Raw genomic sequence first — 25,390 nt, forward strand, 5'->3', positions numbered from 1 at the left:
TATTGGGCCATTCATTGTGAATGGGCCCTTTAGAGCTTTGTAGGAATGCTCTGGGATGTAATACCTCTCTATATTTATGTAGAAATTTTAATCCAGCCCTTCACAGGCCAACACAACAACTAATTGATAAAGATGAACCACCTAGGAGTTCCCATTGTGGCTCAGTGTTTAACAAAACTGCCCAGTATCCATGAGGATGTGAGTTTGATCCCTGGCCTTGCTCTGTGGGTTAAGGATGTGGCATTGCTGTGAGCTGTGGTATAGGTTACAAATGCTGCTTGCATCTGGTGTTGCTGTGATTGTGGCTTAGGCGAGCGGCTATAGCTCTGATTTGACCCTTAGTCTGGGAACCTCCATAGGCAGCCCTAAGAAAACCAAAAAAAAAAAAAAAAAAAAAAAAAACCACCCCAAAAAACAAAACAGATGAACTGCTTATACTCTTATGCATTCCAGACCGTTCTTCCTGGGTGTTTTCAATCTATTCTTGTGTCTGCCTGGCCATAGATTCTAGGCTATAATTCATGCTTTTAACTTAATTCATGCTATTAATTCTAGAATTGCAGGGACAGAATTATTACTGGTATTGGTTGTCATGGACTTAGATTCTTAGTTCTCCAAATCCTTAGTAGGATTTGGCTCAGAACACCCCTACCTACAGCCACCCAGTGTAGGTTACTGTCCCCTGTCTCAGTCCAGATCCTAAATCCTACTTGGTTCGCAAAGAAGAGGGTGTTTAGATGTAGGTGCTTGAAATTGCACCAACTAAGAAAAAATGGAGGAAATGACGTTTAACAAAATGGAAAGCTAAATATAGATAAGATTGCTATCTTCAAATATTCAAGGGCATTATGAGGAAGAATAGATTTATTTCCATCACCACTACCCCTTTGGGAGTGCTCCAAAGTAGAGAACTAGGATCACTGGGTAGAAGATTTGGGAATCACAGTTTGCCTTGGTCATCAGCATCAGCTAAAAGCTGAGTGGGCTATGATTGAGAAGTGGTAAGCTAACGTCACTACAGATGTTTTAATGTTAGACACTTGGTGAGGATTAATAGAGTGGTTGGATTAAATAATCTTAAAGTTCCTTCTGTTTCTGAGATCTTATGAATCTATGAAACGTATTATTCTGAGCGACTTCTTATAGGAAACTGCTCAGGCATGTTGCTGGTTGATATAATATCTTTATTTCATCAGCTCCTAAGAAAGGATTGGTAGAACACTGGCAGAATTTATTTACAGAACAAAGAAATGAAGAGTTAAGGTATGAGATGGGAAAGTTATAAAACGAGTAAATAAATCAACCTCAAGATTAAAAATGGCTATAAGTAGGAGTTCCCGTCGTGGCTCAGTGGTTAATGAATCCGACTAGGAACTATGAGGTTGTAGGTTCAATCCCTGGCCTTGCTTAGTGGGTTAAAGATCTGGTGTTGCCGTGAGCTGTGGTGTAAGTTGCAGACATAGCTTGGATCCCACATTGCTGTGGCTCTGGCGTAGGCTGGCAGCTATGGCTCTGATTCGACCCCTAGCCTGGGAACTTCCATATGCTGTGGGAGCAGCCCTAGAAATGGCAAAAAGACAAAAAAAAAAAAAAAAAAAAAAAAAAAAAGAAAAATGGCTATAAGTAGATGATTTCTCACCTTAGAGCAATGAGGTAGGCAGGTCAAAAACCAAATACCAAATAAACACACAAATCTTCAAAGAAAAATGTTAGATGAGTAGGTTTCTCACCTTAGAGCTGTGGGACAGGGAGGTATCTAAGGGTACTATTAATAGAATCCGATGGCTTTTACTAAAAGAGATCAGATTGGTATCTCAGTCTTGTAATTTTTTTTTTTTTTTTTTTTCCCTTTTCGGCCACCCCAAGGCATATGGAGCTCCCAGGCCAGGGATCAGATCTGAGCTGCAGTCTTGACCTAAGCCAAAGCTGTGGCAATGCCAGATCCTGAACTCACTGTGCAGGCTAAGGAATGAACCCAAAATGCTGCTAATCCTGTTGTGCCACAGCAGGAGCTCCTGTCTTCTAATTTTTATTTTTCTAAACCAAGGTCACCCTTTCCATCCCACAAAATATTGATGGCAACAATGAAAAGAAATTCCATGTTTTCATCAGGCTAGTCAGATTCTAGGTAAATGGTATACTAACTTTGACTTGGTAATCAAGATGCAGTCACTGAATTGCTTAAATGGATGAAAAACAGCTTGTTTTCTTTGCTTTCCTATAGTATTCCCAGGTCAATTTTTTTTGAAGCTTCATTAACTGATTTTTACACTGCTACAGTTATTTGACACAGAGTTGGTATACAAGTACTTAGCAGCACAACAGTTTAGCAATATGCTGTTACAAATCACTTTTTCGGGATACATGTTGTACTTTATTAGTTTGAAAAAAATCAATAAAGTATTTTGATGATTAGAAGTGACATCTACTTTCTGAGTGCATCCCGGGACCTTGGCTCAGGCTCGAGGTCTTAGTCCCCTGGTCCTTAAGGCATCTCACCCTTGGGCCTGGGGGATGAGCCGCTGGAGGTGAGTGGGTGTTGGGCCGAAGGGCCCGGGGTTTAGCTGACCCCGGCCCCGCAGCATTTGCCTGGGCCTCCCCAGCCTGTGGGGTCTGGGGTAGGATCCACGTTAGTACTGATGAGAAAGTGACCCAGAGATGGAGGAAGAAGCGGAGGAAATAGCAGCTTCTCAGGGACTTCTGACAGTTGAGGATGTGGCCATCAGTTTCTCTCCAGAGGAGTGGGAATGTCTGGACCTCAGTCAATGGGACTTGTACAGAGATGTGATGTTAGAGATCTGTAGGCACCTGGTCTCCTTGGCTCTGTCTTCTCATGACACCCTGGGTTTGATGCCACATAAGCCAGGCATGGAACATTTCTTGCAAACAATGCTGCTGGGAAAATATGAAAGCTATCCTGTTGGTACTTTTGATGTATTTATAGGCAGCAAAGGGTCACACGTGATGCCAGGCTAAGGGTTTTGAATTGGAGCTACAGCTGCTGGTCTATGCCACAACCACACTGCATCCAAGCCATGTCTGTAACCCATACCACAGCTCACAGCAACAACAGATCCTTAACCCATTGTGTGAGGCCAGGGATCGAATCTCCATCCTCTTGCATAGTAGTCAGCTTTTGTATTTCTGAGACACACCAGGAACTTCTGTATGTGCCATAGATTTTATTGAACTCATTAAATAATGAAGAAACCAGGAAGGTGTTTGCAGCAGTTCACAGAAGAATTTCAAAGAGCAGACACATACATGGATGATGAGGTATGCCAAAATGAATTTGCTTAATAGATGCCCAATTGGCTTCTGTCATGGGGGAGGGAAATCAGTTGTGCCCCATTGTACAAAATTAATTGCATGTCTATAGAAAATAATTTTTTGCATTCCTATGAATTGTCTGTGACTTAGAAAGTTATAAAATAGCTCGAAGACAAAGTGCAGATAACTTGAAGGCTGTGCTAGTCAAAACACCAGTAACATTTTTTGCTCTTTCCAAGTCTTTTATAATTTTTTCCTGAAAGCGTAAATAATCTCTGTGGATTTCTACTCAAAAAAAAAAAAAAAAAAAAAAAAGGAAGTAACATCTATTTTCTAGTTAGGCAAGTTGTGCTTTCTGTTCTAAATGTTGCTTTATGGAGATTTTTTTCCTTTTTTTTCTTCTTCTCTTGTTTTAAAGGATAATATCTTCCTAATCAGCTGAGTTTAGAATGTCATAGCTTGTATGTACTTCAGCACAATTTTTGTAGGCATGGCCAATTAATAAAATTAGTGATTGGGCTTCCTACTTCAGATATTTTACAAGAGTGTGCATTTCATTAGCAGAATGTCCTCAAGCATGGTACATAAAGAATCCTGCCAAATGATGCAGTAGAGAATCAAGTCATAGCTAACAGTTCAACCTTTGGGCCAGAGAATCACTTATGATTTTTCCTGGACTTCATCAGTGTGGGAAGACACTTGGGGCAAGCATATTGGTACAGAGAGAAAGGTAGACATTTTTTCCCTTGGGCACTGCAGCTAGGCCAGGGGGTGGAATGTGAGCTCTTCCTGGGCCTTCACCCAAAGTGGTATGGTTAGAGTAGCAGCAGTGGCATCACATATGTTCATGCAAACCACAAAAAAGCATGTTAATCTCAGATGATCATAATGAAAATTTGGTAATTTATATGTCAGTTAGAAAGATATATTAAAGGATAAAAGCTAGTCATAAACAAGGATAAAAGTTTCCAAAGTTGGTTTTGATGCTAACCATATTCATTTTTTCCCCATAAGTCCTCCTAGTAGTTAAATAATAAACTCCCCTGAATAGTCAGAAATCTCTGTGGTTTAGGACTTTATGTACAGGGGCTTGTTTCTTGTTTCATTTGCCTTTCCATTCTCTTGAGAGGGAGGGCATGGGCTTGCATGCACAGGCTTTAAAATGAACCCCAGGTTGGTGACTAAAGAGCTACTGCTGTGGTGAATCTAGAGTGGAATATAGGAGAAAGCCCAAATGCTTACCAAAAGTGGAACTATGATTTATGTGTGCCTTTGGAGGTCTGGTGGAGACGGCTGTGAGATTAGGTGAAATTACTCAGTGAAAATAAATGTTTATATCATGTCTTTATTCATCATCATTTTGGTTATTTCTGAATTTTAGTAGGGCAGGAATTTTATATTACATGACTTATTATTCCAAACATCCAGCACATATGTCTTGCACAGAGGTGAATATAGCCAAGTGTGTCTTTTTTAAGTGCCTAGATAATACTTCCATTCATTAGGGAAATGTTTTAATGAATTTTTGCTTTAGAGATAGAGTTGGGCTTATACTATCCTTGTTTCAGGTGTGTGTGTGTGTGTCTAGTGTTTAAACTTTTTGTTCCTAATTACATATTGATAAATACACAAATACACTCTCTATTCCAAAATAGAATTAGGTGTTCACTGCTCAAAGTCCATTATTTTAAAGGGAATTGATCTTCCAATTTCTTTTTTTTTTTTTTAATTTTTTTTTATTTTATTTTCCCACTGTACAGCAAGGGGGTCAGGTTATCCTTACATGTATACATTACAATTACAGTTTTTCCCCCACCATTTCTTCTGTTGCAACATGAGTATCTAGACATAGTTCTCAATGCTATTCAGCAGGATCTCCTTGTAAATCTATTCTAGGTTGTGTCTGATAAGCCCAAGCTCCTGATCCCTCCCACTCCCTCCCCCTCCCATCAGGCAACCACAGGTCTCTTCTCCAAGTCCATGATTTTCTTTTCTGAGGAGATGTTCATTTGTGCTGGATATCAGATTCCAGTTATAAGTGATATCATATGGTATTTGTCTTTGTCTTTCTGGCTCATTTCACTCAGGATGAGATTCTCTAGTTCCATCCATGTTGCTGCAAATGGCATGATGTCATCCTTTTTTATGGCTGAGTAGTATTCCATTGTGTATATATACCACCTCTTCCGAATCCAATCCTCTGTCGATGGACATTTGGGTTGTTTCCACGTCCTGGCTATTGTGAATAGTGCTGCAATGAACATGCGGGTGCATGTGTCTCTTTTAAGTAGAGCTTTGTCCGGATAGATGCCCAAGAGTGAGATTGCAGGGTCATATGGAAGTTCTATGTATAGATTTCTAAGATATCTCCAAACTGTTCTCCATAGTGGCTGTACCAGTTGACATTCCCACCAGCAGTGCAGGAGGGTTCCGTTTTCTCCACAGCCCCTCCAGCACTTGTTATTTGTGGATTTATTAATGATGGCCATTCTGACTGGTGTGAGGTGGTATCTCATGGTAGTTTTGATTTGCATTTCTCTTATAATCAGGGATGTTGAGCATTTTTTCATGTGTTTGCTGGCCATCTGTGTATCTTCTTTGGAGAAATGTCTATTCAGGTCTTTTGCCCATTTTTCCATTGATTGATTGGCTTTTGTGCTGTTGAGTTGTATAAGTTGCTTATATATTCTAGAGATTAAGCCCTTGTCGGTTGCATCATTTGAAACTATTTTCTCCCATTCTGTAAGCTGTCTTTTTGTTTTCTTTTTGGTTTCCTTTGCTGTGCAAAAGCTTTTCAGTTTGATGAGGTCCCATGGGTTTATTTTTGCTCTAGTTTCTATTGCTTTGGGAGACTGACCTGAGAAAATATTCATGATGTTGATGTCAGAGAGTGTTTTGCCTATGTTTTCTTCTAGGAGTTTGATGGTGTCCTGTCGTATATTTAAGTCTTTCAGCCACTTGGAGTTTATTTTTGTGCATGGTGTGAGGGTGTGTTCTAGTTTCATTGTTTTGCATGCAGCTGTCCAGGTTTCCCAGCAATGCTTGCTGAATAGACTTTCCTTTTCCCATTTTATGTTCTTGCCTCCTTTGTCAAAGATTAATTGACCATAGGTGTCAGGGTTAATTTCCGGATTCTCTATTCTGTTCCCTTGGTCTGTCTGTCTGTTTTGGTACCAGTACCACACTGTTTTGATGACTGTGGCTTTGTAGTATTTCTTGAAGTCTGGGAGGGTTATGCCTCCTGCTTGGTTTTTGTTTCTCAGGATTGCTTTGGCAATTCTGGGTCTTTTGTTGTTCCATATAAATGTTTGGATTGTTTGTTCTAGTTCTGTGAACAATGTCATGGGTAATTTGATAGGGATTGCATTGTATCTGTAGATTGCTTTGGGTAGGATGGCCATTTTCACAATATTAATTTTTCCAATCCAGGAACATGGAATATCTTTCCATTTCTTTACATCTTCTTTGATTTCTTTGATTAAGGTTTTATAGTTCTCGGCATATAGGTCCTTTACCTCTTTGGTCAGGTGTATTCCGAGGTATTTGATTTTGTGAGGTACAATTTTAAAAGGTATCATATTTTTGTATTCCTTTTCTAATGTTTCATTGCTGGTATACAGAAATGCAACTGACTTCTGAATGTTAATCTTATATCCTGCCACTTTGCTGAATTTATGAATCAGTTCAAGGAGTTTTGGGGTTGAGTCGTTAGGGTTTTCTAGGTATAGAATCATGTCATCTGCATACAGTGACAGTTTGATCTCTTCTCTTCCTATATGGATGCCTTTGATTTCTTTTGTTTGTCTAATTGCTGTGGCTAAGACTTCCAAAACGATGTTGAAGAGCAGTGGTGAGAGTGGGCATCCCTGTCTTGTTCCAGATTTGAGTGAGAAGGCTTTCAGTTTTTCCCCATTGAGGATTATATTTGCTGTGGGTTTATCATAAATGGCTTTGATTATATTCAGGAATGTTCCCTCTATACCCACTTTGGCGAGGGTCTTGGTCATGAATGGATGTTGAACTTTGTCAAATGCTTTTTCTGCGTCTATTGAGATTGATCTTCCAATTTCTTATTCTCTAATACCTTCTGAAGCACTTATTCTTTGAACAAAGTACCTTTTTGAATCTTTTCCCTGAATGTTAATCCTTCTTAAAATTGGAATTTATTTTTTGTTAAGTCATTTAACTAGAATTCCTAAGTCATAACTTTGATTGATTTTAAATATAGAAAAATATTTCTCTGAGAAACATATTACATATCACATGATGAGGCAGGTATTATTTTAGAAATAACTCCATAAACCTTAAATTCGATATTTTTAATTATCCTTTATGTGAGATAGGATTTGTGTCTCATTTGTCTGAAGATGTCTACAGAATCATTGGGGATAAAAGCTCTTTTCATTTTGACAGGTTGTTTTATGGATTCTGTCCATGCAAAGAACGCTAATATTAACAACATTTCCTCAGAATCTATTCCTTCATAAAAGACTATGATTTATTACCCGAAGTAGTAGAAATAAACTGATATGCACAATAGCTTTATCTTGTCAAATGACAACATATATAAAATATATTTGGTGTAACAAAGGCCTGTTTTTTCTTTGGGAAACATTTCCATCAATGTGAGCTTAGTTGGATAACTAACTACCTAATATCAAAAACATCATGGTCTTAGCAATTTTCAGAAATGCAATGCATACTGAATGTGGCTCAGGTGGCTACATACTAAAACCGCATTCATGTCCATAGTGAAGGGATATTTCAGCTTGTGAAGATTGCCCCACAGTTGATAATAGCACCCCTCCTCTTACATCCTCCTTTCTTTTCAACTTTCTACCAGATTTGGAACTAATTCTCCATTGTTTTGGATAAAAGAACATAAAACCATAGGCTCAGAGAATGCTACCAGAAACCCTGAGCTATCTTGACCTGTTTTTTCCAGGGAAGAGGCCACAGACAGCGCTTAGAGATATTTAGTATAAAGTAGACCTAACTCCTTCCTGGTTGAAGTGAGAAGCTCTGACTAGTTTAGCAGGCTTGGCTTGGGACTAATGTACAGGAGGGAGAGAGTAGGAGAATGGGCCTGAAAGCTTATTCACAGGAAATGCTAGAAAGGATGCCTTTGGCTCTTGCAGCTAATGGATCTCAAGGGAGAAGATAAATTTTCAAGAGAAGCAGTGGTTTTTGTTATTTAGTGTTGATGGAGCATGGGAAAGTTCTAATTTACATACTGAATACCAAGTAGTGAAAGAACAGAAGAGGTGCAGCACAGCATAGTAAGAAGAGCCTTATGTTGATCTCACATGAGTTTGATCTTTAACTACCTTTGTAATCTTGGGAAAGTGCACGCTCTGAACCTCAACTTCTTTGTCTGTTAAATGAGTGCTGGTCTATATCAGTGGTTTTAATGTCCTAGGGGTATTGAGAAACTCTCTGGAAATGTTTTTAATAGTCAAAATGATTGAGGGAACTCAATTCACATTTATTGGGTGAAAATGGTACAGCACAACAAAAACAGTCCTGCATCCACTAAGATTTTTATGTGCCCCAGGGAACATTCATATAGGCAAACAAAACCTGTTTATAATATTCTGAGCCTAGACACAAACATTTTACATATATAACAGTATTTTCCATATGACTTTAAGTAGCCCTAAAAAGATTAAAAAAAAAAAAAGAAATAGAGATTCAAAATTTAACAAATGTTATATTTTACAGGAATCCATAGGTATGTATTGGGAGAACATTTTGTTTTCTTTGGGATTTTCAAAGAATTTTTTTTACCATCCATGAAATGATACTCCAACAGCACTGTCCACCAGTGCCAAATAGAAGCGTACAGACAGAGTTTTGGGTGAAGGAGAAAAAAGATAGTTTTTTTGCTTGGCCAGGCAAAGGAGACCACAGAAAGCTAATGCCTTAAAGACTGTGCCCCCCACTGGGAAGAATTGCAGGGAGTTTTAGAGTAAAAAGGAGAAAAACAGGTTTTCAGATAGGGGCAAACATGCATTCTTCTTTCTTTGGGGGAGTGTTAGTCATCAAAGCTGGTGTCAGAAGATTGCTGCATGGTTTCCTGGGTTATTGCCTAGAATAACAGTACTTGAGAAAAGGGCATATTGATCAGAGATTAGAACAAACTAGGAAAGTTCCTGAGAAACATCATGTGCTAATAATAATCTTTAACCCAGAGGCAATTGTGCTCAGGGTACCTAATCTTTAGCTTATGGGTGATTTTGTTTAGGGCACAATTAAGCCAGGGGAAGGACAAGGAAGGACTCTAAGCTGTCCAATTTTAAGGTATTCATTTCTAACAGAAGCATAAGGAATATAACTTTTTTCTTAGGTGTATAAAATGCCTATGTCATTATGCATATCCCTTGAGAGGGAACCCGGGTCCTGCCCCAAGGCTATACTATTGTTTCCTCACTATTTCTCTCTGTCTTTGCATCTCCTTCCTTCTCTGATCACCAACTGTCTGAACCTGTCCTTAGGAACTCAGGGAAGGCCATGGAGGCCGAATGACTCCCATTTCCTAAAAACAAGAAATGGGGGACACAGAAAGGCTTTTGAGCCCAGGAACCCCACAGGCCCTTCTCGGTTTCATTACTAACACTTAGGTCTGTCTGCATTTGTAGGAGTAGCAGTCACAGTGATTTATTTATGTAGAGCTTGTGTCTGACTACTTTGTGTTTCGTAGTGTCGTTTTGTCCAAGCTTCTACAGTGTGAAATACATATTATTTATTTTAAATTAATTTCCTTGTCATTTGTCATTCTCCATTTATTACAGTATAGAATTACATGCACATATTTGAAATTGTGTGCAAATTGGTTATATTATCTTTGAATTTCAATATCAGGATAATAAAGGGGCCATGACTAAAGATTTGATTTTTAAAAAAAGGTGTTGGATCTGATGAGGTTGAGAACCACTGGATTAGACGATGTTCAAAATTGCTTTCACTGTTAGCGAACCATGTCCCTAAATAATCTGATTGAAGCACATGCTTTCTAATTAACAGATGTTCTAATTTAGTGGGGAAAGATAACTTCATGGAAAGGACCCAAAAGAATAATGAGGAAATGACCTAGAATCAGGTGAGGTCAGAGAGTGGTAGAGAAAAGTTTAAGGTCTCCTTTTCTTCTATTTCATAAAATTTAAAATTCCCATTAGGTGCCTGCTTCTTGTTACTAGAAAGAATTTAAGATAAAGTAATATAGGGTTTTGAATATTGTTATTGAATATATAGCTAAAAAGCAATTCTCAAAGTTTTTGCATTTCTTGAGAATTTATTGTCTCATTCACAATAAATTCTCACATCCTTCTAGATGCATTACTTCTAAGCTGTTAAATTGTCATTACATGTCTTAATATAACTATTGGAATAATTCCCTGAAACTTAAAACGTTAGTATACTTTTAATACAGATTTTTTTTTGGAATTAGAAATATCACATTATGAATAGTTTGGATTAGAAAAGGTGATACTTTCTCATGCTTCATGTCTCTGTTTAAACATCATTTTCTGGGGGAGGTCTTCGCTTCCCTAATGGTCCTAATATAAACTAGGTCCTTTGTGGCATTAACTTTTTATCTTTAATTCTAGACTTACCAAAGAGTTGCACAGATAGAATATATTTTTTTACTTGCTCTTGACTAAGCTTCTCCTAATAATATCCTTGCATATAACCAATTAATTAATTAAAAGAAGAAATTAATAATAATAATGCTATTAAACTCTAGCCTATATTTGTATTTCACCAGTCTTTCCACTAGTGTCTTTGTTTCCATATCCTATCCAGAATCATATGTTGCGTGTAGTTTTCGTAACTTTAGTGGCCTTTGATATGTAACAGTTCCTGGTAAAATGCTTCAGTAGAATATGCCTCAATTAGATTTCTCTGTTTTCCCATAATTAGATGATTGAGGTTATGGATATCGGGGGAGAATGACACAGAAGTAAGATATACTTCGTGCATCATTTCAGGGGGTACATGAAATCCATAAGTCTTATTACTGGGGAATTAACCTTGATTGCTTGATCAAGGTGGTACTGCTGTGTTTCACTGTAAGGGTACTACTGTGTTTTACTTTTAAATGAATAAGTATTTCAGATGAGATACTTCAAGGTTAGGCAAATATATTCTACTTCTCCTTAATCTTTCATTAACTAATTTTAGCATTCTTCTGTGGATTTTGCCTGCAGCAATTTTTAACCATAGTGGAATGGTGATTTTTAATTTTTCTTGTTTCTTTCTACATTTATGAATTGGAATTGTTCTGAAGCAATAATTGTCCCTTGTTCTGTTTATTTATTCAATTATTTATAGTGACTTGGACTCATGGCTACTTCTTTTATTTTGGGGGTTAGAATTTAATACTATCATTATTTGAATATTTTTGCTTGAATTATTCCAACTTTGGCATGACGTGAGTTGTCACGTTGGTTCCCATGACCTTTTAACATTTTCCTCACATATTTTCCCCTTTCCTTTAAGCACTTCTTATATTTAAGTATCACAAAATGCTCCAGGTTCTTTTTGTACTCCTCCCTGCCCTAGCAGTGGAATCAACCACTTCTTCAAGGAGCCCTGTATTAAAGGCATGTTTTTATCTACAGAACTAAAATTTGATGCCACTCGAGAAGCATGTATTTTTATCAATAGTCACTTATCTCGAACTTGACAATTTTATTTTCTGCAGTGAAAGGTGCTTGATTCGTTCTACCCCTACAGGAAACTTACAGATTATTAAATGACTGCCTGCCTCATTTTATATCTGGTAGTTTATACTCTATTACTCTCTTCCTTTTTGCAATTATTTGTTTCTCCATCTTTGAATTATTATACGGAAGTGATTTCATTCATTCAATGAGCGCCAATATTTCTAGGCACTGGAGATAACAGAAATGCATGCCACAGAAAGTTCTCTGCTCCCACAGAACTTCCGTTAAAGTAAATGGCTTTTTTAAAATCCAAAAGCAGGAGTTCCCATCGTGGCTCAGTGGAAATGAGTCCAACTAGGAACCATGAGGTTGCGGGTTCCATCCCTGGCCTCCCTCAGTGGGTTAAGGATCCAGCGTTGATGTGAGCTGTGGTGTAGGTTGCAGACGTGGCTTGGATCTGGCGTTGCAGTGGCTGGCTGTGGTGTAGGCTAGCGGCTACAGCCCTGATTAGACCCCTAGCCTGGGAACCTCCATATGCTATGGGTGCAGCCCTAAAAAGCAAAAAAGAAATAAAATAAAAGTAAAAAAATAAAAACCAAAAGCAAAACTCTTTTCCTAGAAAGTGCATATAAGATCATATTTTATAAGCTGTTCGGAAAGTTCCAGAGTTTGCGTGTTATGAAAACCCTTGAAATAGACCATTGAAAAAATACGCTTATTTATATCTTAAAAACAGAGCAAACATGGAAGTGCTATTAAATCTAAATTCTATTGTAAAATCACCTTTTTAAAACAAAGTCTAAGACTTCTTGGCTGGCCTCCAGTGCTGCTCTGAATGTCCAGACCCAGGCCTGTCTTCCACAGGTGTGTTGGTGGGATGCTGGCACGGGTATCACTAGATCCATAAGATTTGGCTGGAGACTTACTTATCCTGTCTATTAGCTGTGTGACTTGAGGTCACTTAGTTTTTTTATTCTCTATTTTCTTATTTCCAAATGTACATCTAATCACATATTAGTTATGGGGATTAGTGAGATAAAATTCATAAGAATATTCCCTAGGGGAACAAAAGTTGACATTAGTAAAATCTCTATGGATGTTATGTCAGTCTTTTAGGGAATAGCTCTAATAGGAAAGTTGTGGGAAATAGGTGGGATCTTTTAATATTTCCTAATTCATGACATGTGCTTGAGTCCATCTCTATCCAAAGGTAATCCTGAAATGCCTTCATAACCTGACCTCTTCAATTATAACTTTGACCGAGATTTTGTAATAATAGACGGGGAATCATCATACTGCTTTTTTAAATATTAGCTTTCAGTAACATTTTGTCTGGCTAATGATACTTTACTAAGTCAATGTTGAATAAAGGCTCTTCTTTGTACAAAATAGTGTATATTTCCATAACCATAGAGTGTGTATGTGGTGATAAATGTATGTATAAGGGAGGGAGTGGGAATAAAAGATGACTTGTACCCCCTTTTTTCCAAAGGGGGAAAAAATAACTGAGGTTTTATACACCTGTCATAAACACAGGAACTTAAATTGTGAAACCATTTTAGTTATGGCATGCCTATGCATCTTATGGAATTGTGGTATTTTCTGTTTTGCAGTTTTGAGTAAATTACTTATCTGTGTTTATTAAACATATTTATATTCCAAGATACAATATACTCAGATTTTTAGTAGTTTAGAAGAATATATAAATATACTGATGTCCATTTATACATTTGCTAATTATCTGTGATTTTTTATAATCAATTTCTGTGTTCCCTCATTAATCTGAGCAATCACATTATAGACTGTGGATTGATAAAACAAGTAATGATTAGCTTCTTTATTAAACCACAAAATTAGTTTCTTACTTAGTGAAAAAGTCCATCTGCTCCTAATTCATATTTATGCAATAAACACATTAGAAAGGCAGCAATAAACAAATGGAAAAGTATTAAAACAAAGCCATGCAATTATAATTTGCTTTTCAAATTATAAGTTGTTCAAGGGTCATGCTGTAGGGAGGTTTTCTGTAAGGTAAATAAATCTATATTTTTTGAAAAGCTGGCTTGGTTAATCAGAGTGTTGAGGGCATGCTGAGTGGCTGGAGAAGGGCAGTGTTTATTTAGTTGAGACTCTGTTACTTCCATCTAGATCTCTCTTTTGATTTGTTTAATATTTTACTTGAATAAAATGTTCTGGGGGTAAAGGGCTTAAAGCATTACATATGTGTGCTTGTATTTAATAGGACTTATGAACAGAAGATATTCAAGAATTTAAAAGAACCATCCAGGAGGGCTGAAACTACATTCTACCCATCTCCTGAGAATAGTTCTGCAAAGTGCAAATAAAATGACACATCTCAATGAAGGTATTCAGCGATAAGCAAGTAAGTTCACTCTTCTCTTCGAGTGTAGTCATGGATATGCAGCATGTAAAATGTGGCCTTCGGCTTGTTATCTATTGATGTCAAAGCTGTGGTATTGTCAGTGATTTTTCTTATGGCCTTATATTCAGCCTTCAGTGTAAGCCAGTGGTATAAAATAAAGATACTCACAGGGTGAGACAGGCCTGATACTGTTTAGGTATAATGAGAAGGACAGAGTGCTTGAAAGTGTCATCATGCACCAAATATCATATACTCTTGGGTCATTGGTTGTCAAGGTCTAAAAAAGTGCATTGTGCATCACGATGTCTTAGCTTGCTTCCGGCTCTGAATTTATTTGGTTTCTAAATAAGCCTCAATGAGATTCTCAGTGATGGCTTTTGAATAATATTACATAATGTATGTCAACCATATCCAAACTTCCAGGCTTAATATCTACCTGACTTTAAGGATTTTGCTGTCTTTTCCATGAGCGCTGAGCTGAAATGATTTAGTACTAAGGAAGGTGAAATGATGTGTTGGGAGACAGCTGACTTGTGGATGCTTCTCAGATCATGGAAGAGAGAAGAAAGTCCAAAAGTCAACAGTACCTGAGGCAAACAGCCAATGGGGAAGACAACCTAAAATCTCTGACATTTTCTAGTATTCAGGTCTCTTGGGGCCAAGTGACATTGAAGTCCTTTCCCTTGGCTGATCAGTTCATAACCCTCAACATTAACTCAATGGCTCTCCTGTGAGCTTGCCCTTGCTTTGGTTCTGATCCCTGGTATCATCTTTAGGCTCGAGTGTCAACAACAACCTGCTGTACCAGTCAATGGGCAGTGCATTCTCTCCTGTGGTCCTCTATACAGTGCCCATATCTTCATAAATAGGTCTTTTATTAAACTTTCCTTAAACTTCCCTATATGCATGTGTCATCTCTTCTGCTGATACTGGTATTAGACAAAGTGAGGTTGAGAGAGAATGAGGATCCCCTTTGTCAAAAGACAGTGGTATTACCAGGTGTAGTAGGCTGAATGATGGAACTCAGAGTTCACTCAATGCACTGGTTTTGCTCTGTAACTGGGAGTCTTGTTGTTAGCTACAAAGCTTCAAGACTACTTTTCCAGACTCTGAATGATTTTGGCAAATAATCTTTGTCCTGTTATCAGCCAGAGTTGGCTTATTGGTTTATGTCGCTTGAAACTAAGGACCTGGTTATGACATATTTTCCATCCTGCCATCCTTTTTGTGTCAGCTTTGACTGCAGGCAAGATTTCCTCTTGACCTCATGACAGCTGTAGCTGTTGTAGGAATTATAGGCAGACATAATAACCCCCAGAGGGGGAAGAAATTGCTTATATTTATGTTCTCTTTTAGGACTGGAGGCCGCTTTACCTCAAGCCTCTTATCAGATTTTTCTCTCACACGCTACATTTTGTGCTGGTACATAACACTGGTCAAATCAACATTATCAGCCACAAATAAAGTTTCTATGAAGAATAAATACATGTGTGTAAAGCTTTTCACACTGTAGTCAGCATACTTGAAGAATCTGAGTGAAAACTTCCAATACTTAAACTCCCTTGGGAAGGTTTCTGCCATATATACAACTCAGGATTCACCCCAGACTTACTGAAATACAGTGTTTAGATGTAGGGCCTAGTTAGCAATATTTAAAAAAAACTTGTTCGGTAGATTCTCAATATATCCTTGGTTAACAATCTCCAAAAAGGAGTAATTATAGCATTTAAACTGAAATGTTTATCCAGATGTTTTACTCTTCTACCCAAGTGAAATTTCCTACTGCTTCTTTCTCTTAGGTCATGGGTTAATGTTAAATGATTGGCAAATTGAAGACTAAATAGTCAAAGATAGCTGTCCTCGTAAAGAGCTGTTGAAACTAGAGAAAATAGTTGGCCTTTGGGCTGTTGGCTACTACTCTGTGAAAGGTGAATTGAGTTTATAGTTCCGAGTTACTCAGCTTAGTGATTTTTAACTTAACTGGTACTTTTTAAATTGGCTGATGTTATGGTTCAGGGTTTTATCTGGAGATCTAGTGCAGAGACCTGGTATGGGGAATTGTAGCACCCCACTGGGGAAAAAAAATGCATTTCACTTGATTTGCTTTAGATAGTGATAATCTTCTACTTCCTGTGATCACTAAATAAGTAAATGTTAAAGAGGTGATCAAAGTTACACATTGAAAGATACAATAAGATAGAAATGGATACAATGACAAAAGCCATCATATCAAAGGACCTCAAATTTAGAGATAATATGCCCTTGTGCCCATGTGGAGAGCAACAAGTATTCTCACACATGGGTTATGGAGTATTTAGGACATAAGTCAGGTTATAGGTTAAGGGTTAGAAGTTAGTAGGAAGTGAATACAGAAATCCTAAATGGTTCTATTACAATGATTTTTTTAATTAAAAATGAAGAAAGGTAAGGTGATTATTTGAGAAGTAAGAAAAAAATGATTCTTTCTCTCTCCTTTTCTTTCTCTTTCTCTCTCTCCCTCCCTCTCTCTTTCCCTCTCTGTCTCTCTCCCTCTCTCTTTCTTTTCCTTTCCTTTTCTTTTCTTTCTTTCTTTCTTTCTTTCTTTCTTTCTTTCTTTCTTTCTTTCTTTCTTTCTTTCTTTCTTTCTCTCTCTCTCTCTCTTTCTTTCTTTCTTTCTCTTTTCGCTCTTTTCTTTCTCTCTTTCTCTCTTTTGCTATCTCTCTCCTCTCTCCTCTCTCTCTCTCTCTCTTTCTTTCTTTCTTTCTTTCATGTAAGAAGCTAAAGGATGTTTAAAGTCTCCTGACAATGACTCATTAGAGAGGTACGGATGGCAGAGACAGAATATCAGAGGAATTATTTTTAGTACAAGTTCTGGTAAAGGCTGGAGGAGCAAGCACATGTTGAGGGGTGAGTCTTAACTGGGAGGAAGAGAACCTCTTTTCAAGTCACTGTACATGAATTCTCTGAAATTTTCTGTTCTCTGTGAAGTTGAGGGAGTGTCTGTATGTCAGTGTGTTTTCTCTGTGAGGTAGAGTGGGAGATCATTTGCTAAGACTAAAGGGAGAGGTAGGAAACTTGAGATTTCAAGAAGCTGGAGAATGTTTGAAATGTCTTTAGGATGGTGGGGAAAATGTTACCCGTAAAAAAGTAGTCTGATTTAAAGATGATGTTGAGGGCTCAGGAGAGTTGATGATTACACATTTATGGTCACATCAATCTACTCTGTGAGTTCCTCCAGCAGTACTAAGGCTGCTGGAAACATGTAGTCAGAAATGAATATTCAGTTTTATGCAGGTTTGAGAAATGGATTAAAGGTCAAGTTCAGGGTTTTGAAATGATGGTCTATAAGCAGGATAAGGAAGGGAGTGAAAAGCAGAATAGGTCAAAGGATGAGAAGGAAGGGGAAGCACTACTGTGATTCACAAGGAAAGTAGCTATGCAGAAAGAAATGTGGAAAACGCTAATTGGGGAGTGAAATACTTGAATCCACAATTTTGCAGGCAATGACCAGATTCACAGTGTGTTTATGGAAATGAATGGCTGAGGTGTCACTAAAGACGAGGTGGTCAAGAAACCAAGTGTTGATGGTGTTGTACCTTGAAGTCTCCCAGGATAATTTAAGAATTGGAATGGAAATGAGGATTGCTAAATAAGACCTAACTGATAACTTTTCAATAAATGAGGGAAAGGTCTAGGAGGTGGGTAGATGACAACAATCAAGAAGGTTAGAGAATAGTACAGTTAAAAAAAAAAAAATGCATGCCTCAAAGCAGGAACTACGATAAAATAGTAGTCTGGAAGTGGCAATTAAAAACACGGTTGATTCTGAATTGTGGCTGGACCTCAAAGTGCAAGGGATATGTGAGAATAAAAGCCTCCCCTTGATGGCTGTTTATTAGCTTCTTCAGTTGTCCACACCTGAATCTATAGCAAAACTCTTGGCATCTTTTTCACTACAGGGGAAAATTACTGCCTTCATGGAAAGTTAGGTTTGGGTTCAAATGGGGAAGTGGCATGTCCTTTTTTCCTCCTCCTCCTCAACATCCTGTCTGTGGGCAATTACATCCACTCCTCTCGTTTCAATTAAAATGTAATTGAGGACTCCCAGTACTAGACCTGGAGTTGAGGACTGTTGCTTTAGCTTCCTCCAGGCCTGTATAACCTATTGCATAACATTTGATGTCCCTCTAACATCTCAAATTCAACATTTCTAAAGCTGAATTCATTCCTGGCTCTTCTTTCCTTCACTATTCCATGACTATATTGATGTCATACCTTTAATCCAGTTGCCTACACCTGAATCCACAGGAAAACCTTTGGCATCGCTTTCATTCCTACACCCAATCTTTCATCAAGACTTGCCAATTCTATTTCCTATTTAACCATAGTGCTACCACTTTATATCTGGGCCACATTTCTTAACAATTATTTATTTTTAAATTGAAGTATAGTTGATGTACGATGATGCAGATGTGCAGCCCAGTGAATTCGTTTATATAAATAAAAGCAATTGTTATTTCTTACCCCAGGAAGTGTAGAGATGGTTCCCTTTTTTTGAGGTATACCTAATATATAATATTGTGTTAGTTTCAAGTGTACAGCAAAGTGTGTGTGTATATTCTTTTTGAGATTCTTTTCCATCATAGGTTATTACAAGATAATGACTATAGTTCCCCATACTATACAGTGGGTCCTTGTTTATATTTTATCTATTAGCGTGTATCTGTTAATCCCCAATTCCTAATTTATCTTTCCCCCTCCTTTCCCCTCTGGTAACCATGTTTGTTTTCTTTATCTGTGAGTCTATTTCTGTTTTGTAAATAAGTTCATTAGTATCATTTTTTTAGATTCCACGTGTAAGCAATATCGTATGATATTTGTTTATCGCATCTAGGGATGTCTCTGGACTATTTAGTCTTTAGGTGGTCTCTCTGCTGATGGGTGGGGCTATGCACTCCCAGTTACTGGTTTGGTCTGAGGCATCCTAGCCCAGGAGCCCTCAGGCTGTTGCTTGGGGCCAGGTATTGGTGCCAATGAACCAATATGACAGCAGCCAGGAGTATTCATGTGGTTAAATTCTCTTCATTATGTCTGCTACCACTTTCCATATACTCAGGGTGAGGGACAGCTGAAGCCTCCCCCACCCTTGCCCCCTACCTCTCCTGGAGACCATCTGGTTTAGGGCCAGCAGGTAGGTCTGGCTCAGGCTCCCATCAAATTACTGCTTTTGTCCTTTTCCCAGTGTGTATGGGATTTTGCATGCACCCTTTAAGAGTGAAGTCTCTTTTTCACCCAGTCCTGTGGGCCTCCTGCAGTTATACCCACCATGATCTTCAAAACCAAATGCTTTGGGGGCTTGTCTTCCTACTGCCTGACCTTGTGCTGGGGAGCCTGAGGTGTGCTTAGAACTGTCACTCTTGTGGGAGAACCTCAGCAGTACAGTTATTCTCTGTGGGTTGCCTGCCTGGGTGGAATGGAATTTGGTTATATTTCGAGTTTTGAGTCTGCTCCTCCTACTCATCTCATTGTGGTTCCTTTTTTTGCTTTTTTAGGGCCGCATCTGCAGCATATGGAAGTTCCCAGGCTAGGAGTTGAATCGGAGCTACAGCTGCCAGCCTATGCCATGGCCACAGCAACATGGGATCCTAGCCATGCCTGCAGCCTACACCACAGCTCACAGCAACGCTGGATCCTTAACCCTCTTAAGCGAGGCCAGGGATCGAATCTTTATCCTCATGGATACTAGTCAGATTCGTTTCTGCTGCATTACAGGAACTCCCATTGTGGTTCCTTCTTTATGTCTTTAGTTATAGAACTTCTTTATTGGAAGGTTCCAGGTCTTTTTTTTTTTTTTTTTTTTTTTTTTTTTTTTTTTTTTTTTTTGCCTCAGTGGTTGTTGTGCAGATAGTTGTGATTTTTGTGTGCTTGTGAGAGGAGATGAGCTCAGGGATATTTCTGCTTTACCATCTTAGCCGTTCTAATTTTCTTTTTCTGAATTACTTTAGATGCAGAGACCAGTGAGAAGGCTGCTAGGTTTTTCTCAGTTCTGTTTTCTACTTTACAGACAGAGTGATACTCCAAAAAGACAAATCCAATTATTATACTATTGCTTAAAGTTATCTGTGGCATCCCATTTGTCCTTAAGATAAAATCTAATGCAGCACCATCCAACAGAAATATGAGAGCTCCAAATGTAATTGAAAATTTCCAGTGGCCACATTAAGAAAGTAAAAAACAGGTAAAGTTAACTTTAATAATCTATGCTATTTAACCCAATATACCTAAAATACTGCCGTTTTGGTATTCAATCAGTATCGTATGTGAAATATTTTACATTCTTTTTTTTTTTTTTTGTACTAAGTCTTTGACATCTAGTAGGTGTCTTACACATAAAGTCATGTCAATTTGGACTAACCACATCACAATTCAAGTACTCAATAGCCACAGATGACTTAAGGCTACCATACTAGACAGTTTTACTCCTTAAATAAATATAACAACTCTTACCTTATCTGGCCCTTCAAATGGTTTCCTTTTCAGCCTTTTTTCCTCCTCATCCTCTTTGTCTAGCCACATTACATGCTCTCAGAACTCTGGGTTTTGTACTTGTGACTCCCAATCTAGAATATAATTCCTCTACTTTATTGAGATGGTTTAAGTTTTCTAGAAAATGCGTCTGAAACAAAGACTCGTGAATTATTCCTTCCCTAGAGACTTTAACCCCTGGGAGCAGAAGTGAGGGACATGGAGTGTGAAATAGAAAAGGAAGGAGAAATAGCAAAACAAAGGTGTCAGATGAAGCCTGAGTTCAAGGATCCTGATCACCGAAGCTGTGTTGACAGCCAAGAACCTAACTCCTCCCAGGACAAGTCATTAGCTTGGGGAGGAGGAAGTATTCATCCACTGGTCAAAGGTTTACTTTACCTGCTTTTAAAACCCCTATCTTGAAGTTGTACATATGTGGTCACCCAGCAAGTTCTGAGGGATCAGCAGGGAAGCCCCAGTGTGGGAGCTAAGAAATAGGCAGGGCTGAGGTGAAGACGTTTGAGGCTGCCATGGTGTGAAATGAGCCGGGCCTGCGAAGGGCTGGTCATCTCTGTGGCAGCTGGAACAAGAGCTGGATGAGGTTGAGAACATCTGAAGTTATGCATCAAACAATCTGACACATTCCGTAATCGCTACTCACCTCACAGGGATCAGTGCACACGTTACTTGCTCAGGGTAGCTTTCCCTGAACCTAAAACAAAGGTAGGTCCTTCCAGTACATTCTCATGGTCTCCTACACTTAGTTTCCTGTAATAAAACTGAACACATTTCTAAATCGTATATTGTAGAATTGGTAATTTGTCTTCCGCATGAAATTGTTAATTTCTCTGAGGTCAGGTTTGTGAGAGTCCCTCGCCTCCCGTCTTGGAGTGCTTCACACAGCTTTCTTCCTGATACAGTGTAGGTGCTCAATAAATGCTTAGAGCATAAATGACTAGATAGTTTGAGTTAGTAAAACATCATGTGTTTTTTCAGAGCAAGCTTCTTTGACAGAAGGGCTTTCAGAATATAAACTGATGACGAAAGTTTAGTGTGTCTTAATAAGCCTTTCCTGGGCTGTCAGGCTGTACACTGGGATAATAACATAGGTGGAACCTTTACTCTGACCAATGAAACTCTGCATTCCTTTAAGTTCATTTGTTTTGCAAATTAGATTTGTCAGGTTAGACATTCAAATAAAAGCCTTTTATATTTTATTTTTTAAACCACTGCTCTTTGGCACATTCTAATGAGAGCCCTGGCTCCTGAGTTGTTGCTTCAGCATTCGCATCTAATATGAAAGAAATTGAAGGCTAAAAGGAAATCTTGGGGCTCCAGAATAGCAGGTCTCTCAGGCAGCACTCTCAGTCCTATTCTTAAGCTGTGCTTTCAATGAGAAAAAGCTCTGACTACTGCGTTGCGCCTGGTGAGGAAATCTGGGTAAAGATGTTATAAAGGGCAGCAGCATCAGCTTTCATTCTGAGCTTTTTTTGTGCCATCCTCTGTCAACTTGTGTCATAGGGAATTCATGCTGCCTGCTAATGATATTCCCACCTGGGGACTCCATTATAAGTGATGTCCTTGATGGCAACTCACACATTCTAGCTAATTCCAAACCTATTAACTCTTCAGAATCTTTCTTAGAACCACTTAAACTAATGGGAGAAAGAAAACAGAACTTGCCTTTTATCCAAGGAGTCATTCAACCAAAATTTTTATGACAAATAAGGGACTGGAAACTAAGTAAAATAGTGAGAGCTTTTAAATGCATGTAGAAGTTATTCAAATCTGATTCTTACCTTATCTTGGAAAGGACTGACATATGAAGAAGGCATATGTCACTTATTTAGAGTTGTCCAGCAAGGGTGTTGCATTGTATTGTTCTCTCTCTGTATACACACACATACACACACAAACACACGTTTGTACATATATGCGTGTATATTTGGCCACACCCACGGCATGTGGAATTACCTGAGAGCCAGTGACAGAACCTGAGCCACAATGTGACAACACGGAATACTTAACTGCTAGGCCACCAGGGAACCCCAAGATATTTTGAATTTTAAATCAATACAACAAAAACAAATTTTAAAAAACTTACTGAAAGTAATGATAAAAAAAGGTATTGAACTTTTTCCTGAATGGTACAGAGAACTGGAAGATTGTAAAGTGGGACTCACTCATTACCTCATGGATGAAAAGAGAAAAACAGCAGTAATCATAAAAATAAAAGTATAGCTAGATGATAGGAATTAAAGCTTTATCAACAAGTTTTAAGGTATTGAATGGGGAAAATATACATATCTATATAGATATATATATCTATATAGATATGAGCAAACATGCCCTCCCAGACTCATCCATTTAGCAGCTGCTCAAAAAATATCACTGACCAAGTTACTGGTCTGATGATCTTCTTTTTAAAAATAGCCTGAAAAGGAAATTCCCAGATAATGAACTTGAGATGTTAACAGTGTTTTTTGTTTGTTTCTTTTTTCTTTATGGCTGCATCCATGTCATATGGAAGTTCTCAGGCTAGGGATCATATCGGAGCTATAGCTGCTGGCCACTATACAGCCACAGCAACGTGGGACCCGAGCCAAGTCTGCAACCTACACCACAGCTCACAGCAACACTAGGTCCTTATGCCACTGAGTGAGGCCAGGGATTGGATACTGGTCAGTTTGTTAACCCCTGAACCATGACAGGAACTCTGTTAACAGTGTTTTTATTTGGAATGGTTTTATGAGATCTTAATCAAAACAGCCTTGATAGTGAACTTCCTGTTCAGGATATTCTCCTGGACTACAAATAAGAGTGTGAAAAGATAATCAATGCACATTTCAATATTGATTGCCACACACTAAAAAGTCTGCTCCTTGACAGTTTTAAGGGAAGCACCTCCCACCCACCCCAATTTCTTCCTTTGGAAGGAAACTATTTTATTTTGAAGACATAGGACATTTATCACATAGTAAAAATTTAGGATACAAACACATCATTGGGATTCAGAGGGAAGTTGTTGACTTTGAACCTCACGTCTGGCATTTTCAAGCTATGAAGACTTACTTGGGAGGCTTATTTCTATGCAATAGACATAATTCTGAGTTTATTGTGAATGTATTGGAGAATGTAAAGTGCCTATTTTGGACTCTGTTTAGCACACGGTTTGTATTTAATGGGGTCTAACTGTTTGTGATCGATGTTTATTATTTCTTGGTGGGGGGGGGAAGAACTGAAATGTTCTGTCCCCTGTCATTAGCTCCATGTGGCATTTGCTAATTGTAACTCCCCGTTTCCTTTGCGCTAAGCAGATGGCAGATGTGTTGCTGTGGGCTTTATGAGCATGATGTCATGTGATCCTCACAACAACCTGAGGAGGAGGTCCTACTTTACTCCTTGCTTTGTAAATGACAGAGCAGCTTAGAGAGGTAATGAGACTCACAGCAGGGCCCAGCCTGACTCCAGGGCTCTTGCCCTAGAGATTCCGTTTTGGTCGTTCTGCATTTTTAATAAGTTCCTCTGGAAGATTTTGAAATGGGGGTCACATAGGGCTGAATTAAAGTGTGAAAATACTTCTAATTATCTGATTATTTATTAATTAAATATCACTGAGGTTCTGCTACACAGTAAGCATATGGGATGCAAATGTTAGACTAGTGGCATTTACATGCTCCTTTCTGGGTGTTTTTCGGCCTGTTATCTCCATAGTGAGAGGAAAAAAAAAAAAAAAAAGCTGTTTTAAGCCAGCAGCATTCTGTTAGAACCCAGAGTATTAAAAGCAATATCAGTTGTAGCCACCTGATTCATACGTCTTTTTTTATATATTATGTTTGGATGATTTTTTTTTTTCTAAATGAGGACAAGTAAAAACTATGTTTAAATAACTATGAATAGGGTTCTGATGACTCATAACAATTTTTCCTTCTCAAAGCTCTGTTCAGAGAAAAATCTTTTGTATTCAAAATAATCTGCATCAGACCTGGCTCAGAACAACAGTCCGTTGTGTTTAGATCTGAATTTCTACCCTGGCTTTCTCCAAATGCTGTTAATTTTGCATTTCTTGTTTTATACCAACTTGCACAGGGCTATACCTTCCTGGAACTTTAAATCTCGTTCTTTCTGTGTTTACTGAGAATTGTCTTTAAACATGATCATGATCCCGTGGGTTCTGAGGATCCTGCTATCTAATGGTTACTTAGGAGTGGCCTTTTTTTTTTTTTCTTCTTACGTCTGCTTTTTAGCCGGGTTCCTGGTGTATTTCCCTGGGTACTTCCCACATTCTCTTCTCTGCCTGGGATGATACGAAGAGTCAAGTTCACTCTATCCTGAGACTTCTGGGGGCATTCTTGCTACCCCCTTTCTTACTCAATAAACATCCTCATGCCCGAAGGAAGAACTTAAAGCTCAAAAAGTATGGGATATACTATTACAGTAAAATCTAACATCCTCTAAAAACATGTTTTTCCATTACCAAGAAAAATATAAGGTATATAGTTTTAAACGTTAACTTGTCATTTCAGGAAAAGTTTTTGTCTGTTCCAAGAGGAGCATTAAATTGCCT

At 38.3% G+C, this 25,390-nt stretch overlaps 1 long non-coding RNA gene across 10 annotated transcripts in view; it reads left to right on the forward strand.

The window, feature by feature from the left end:
* LOC102162695 (uncharacterized) overlaps positions 1-25,390 on the forward strand; it is a 704,814-nt gene that overhangs the window by 354,291 nt on the left and 325,133 nt on the right. For 6 of the 10 annotated variants that reach the window (XR_014817879.1, XR_014817874.1, XR_014817900.1 and 3 more), the window contains one exon: positions 14,179-14,319. This is a non-coding gene — a long non-coding RNA (uncharacterized LOC102162695). Of the gene's footprint in view, positions 1-14,178; positions 18,055-25,390 lie in introns of those variants that run through there. The other 4 variants (XR_014817887.1, XR_014817889.1, XR_014817873.1 and 1 more) reach the window with 1 other exon arrangement.

Source organism: Sus scrofa, chromosome 1 (assembly GCF_054392235.1).
Source record: "Sus scrofa isolate SSC_HxYL_T2T_F1_AM1 chromosome 1, Sscrofa_HxYL_maternal_Yorkshire_Landrace_v2.0, whole genome shotgun sequence".
In the NCBI taxonomy this organism is placed as follows: Eukaryota; Metazoa; Chordata; class Mammalia; order Artiodactyla; family Suidae; genus Sus; species Sus scrofa.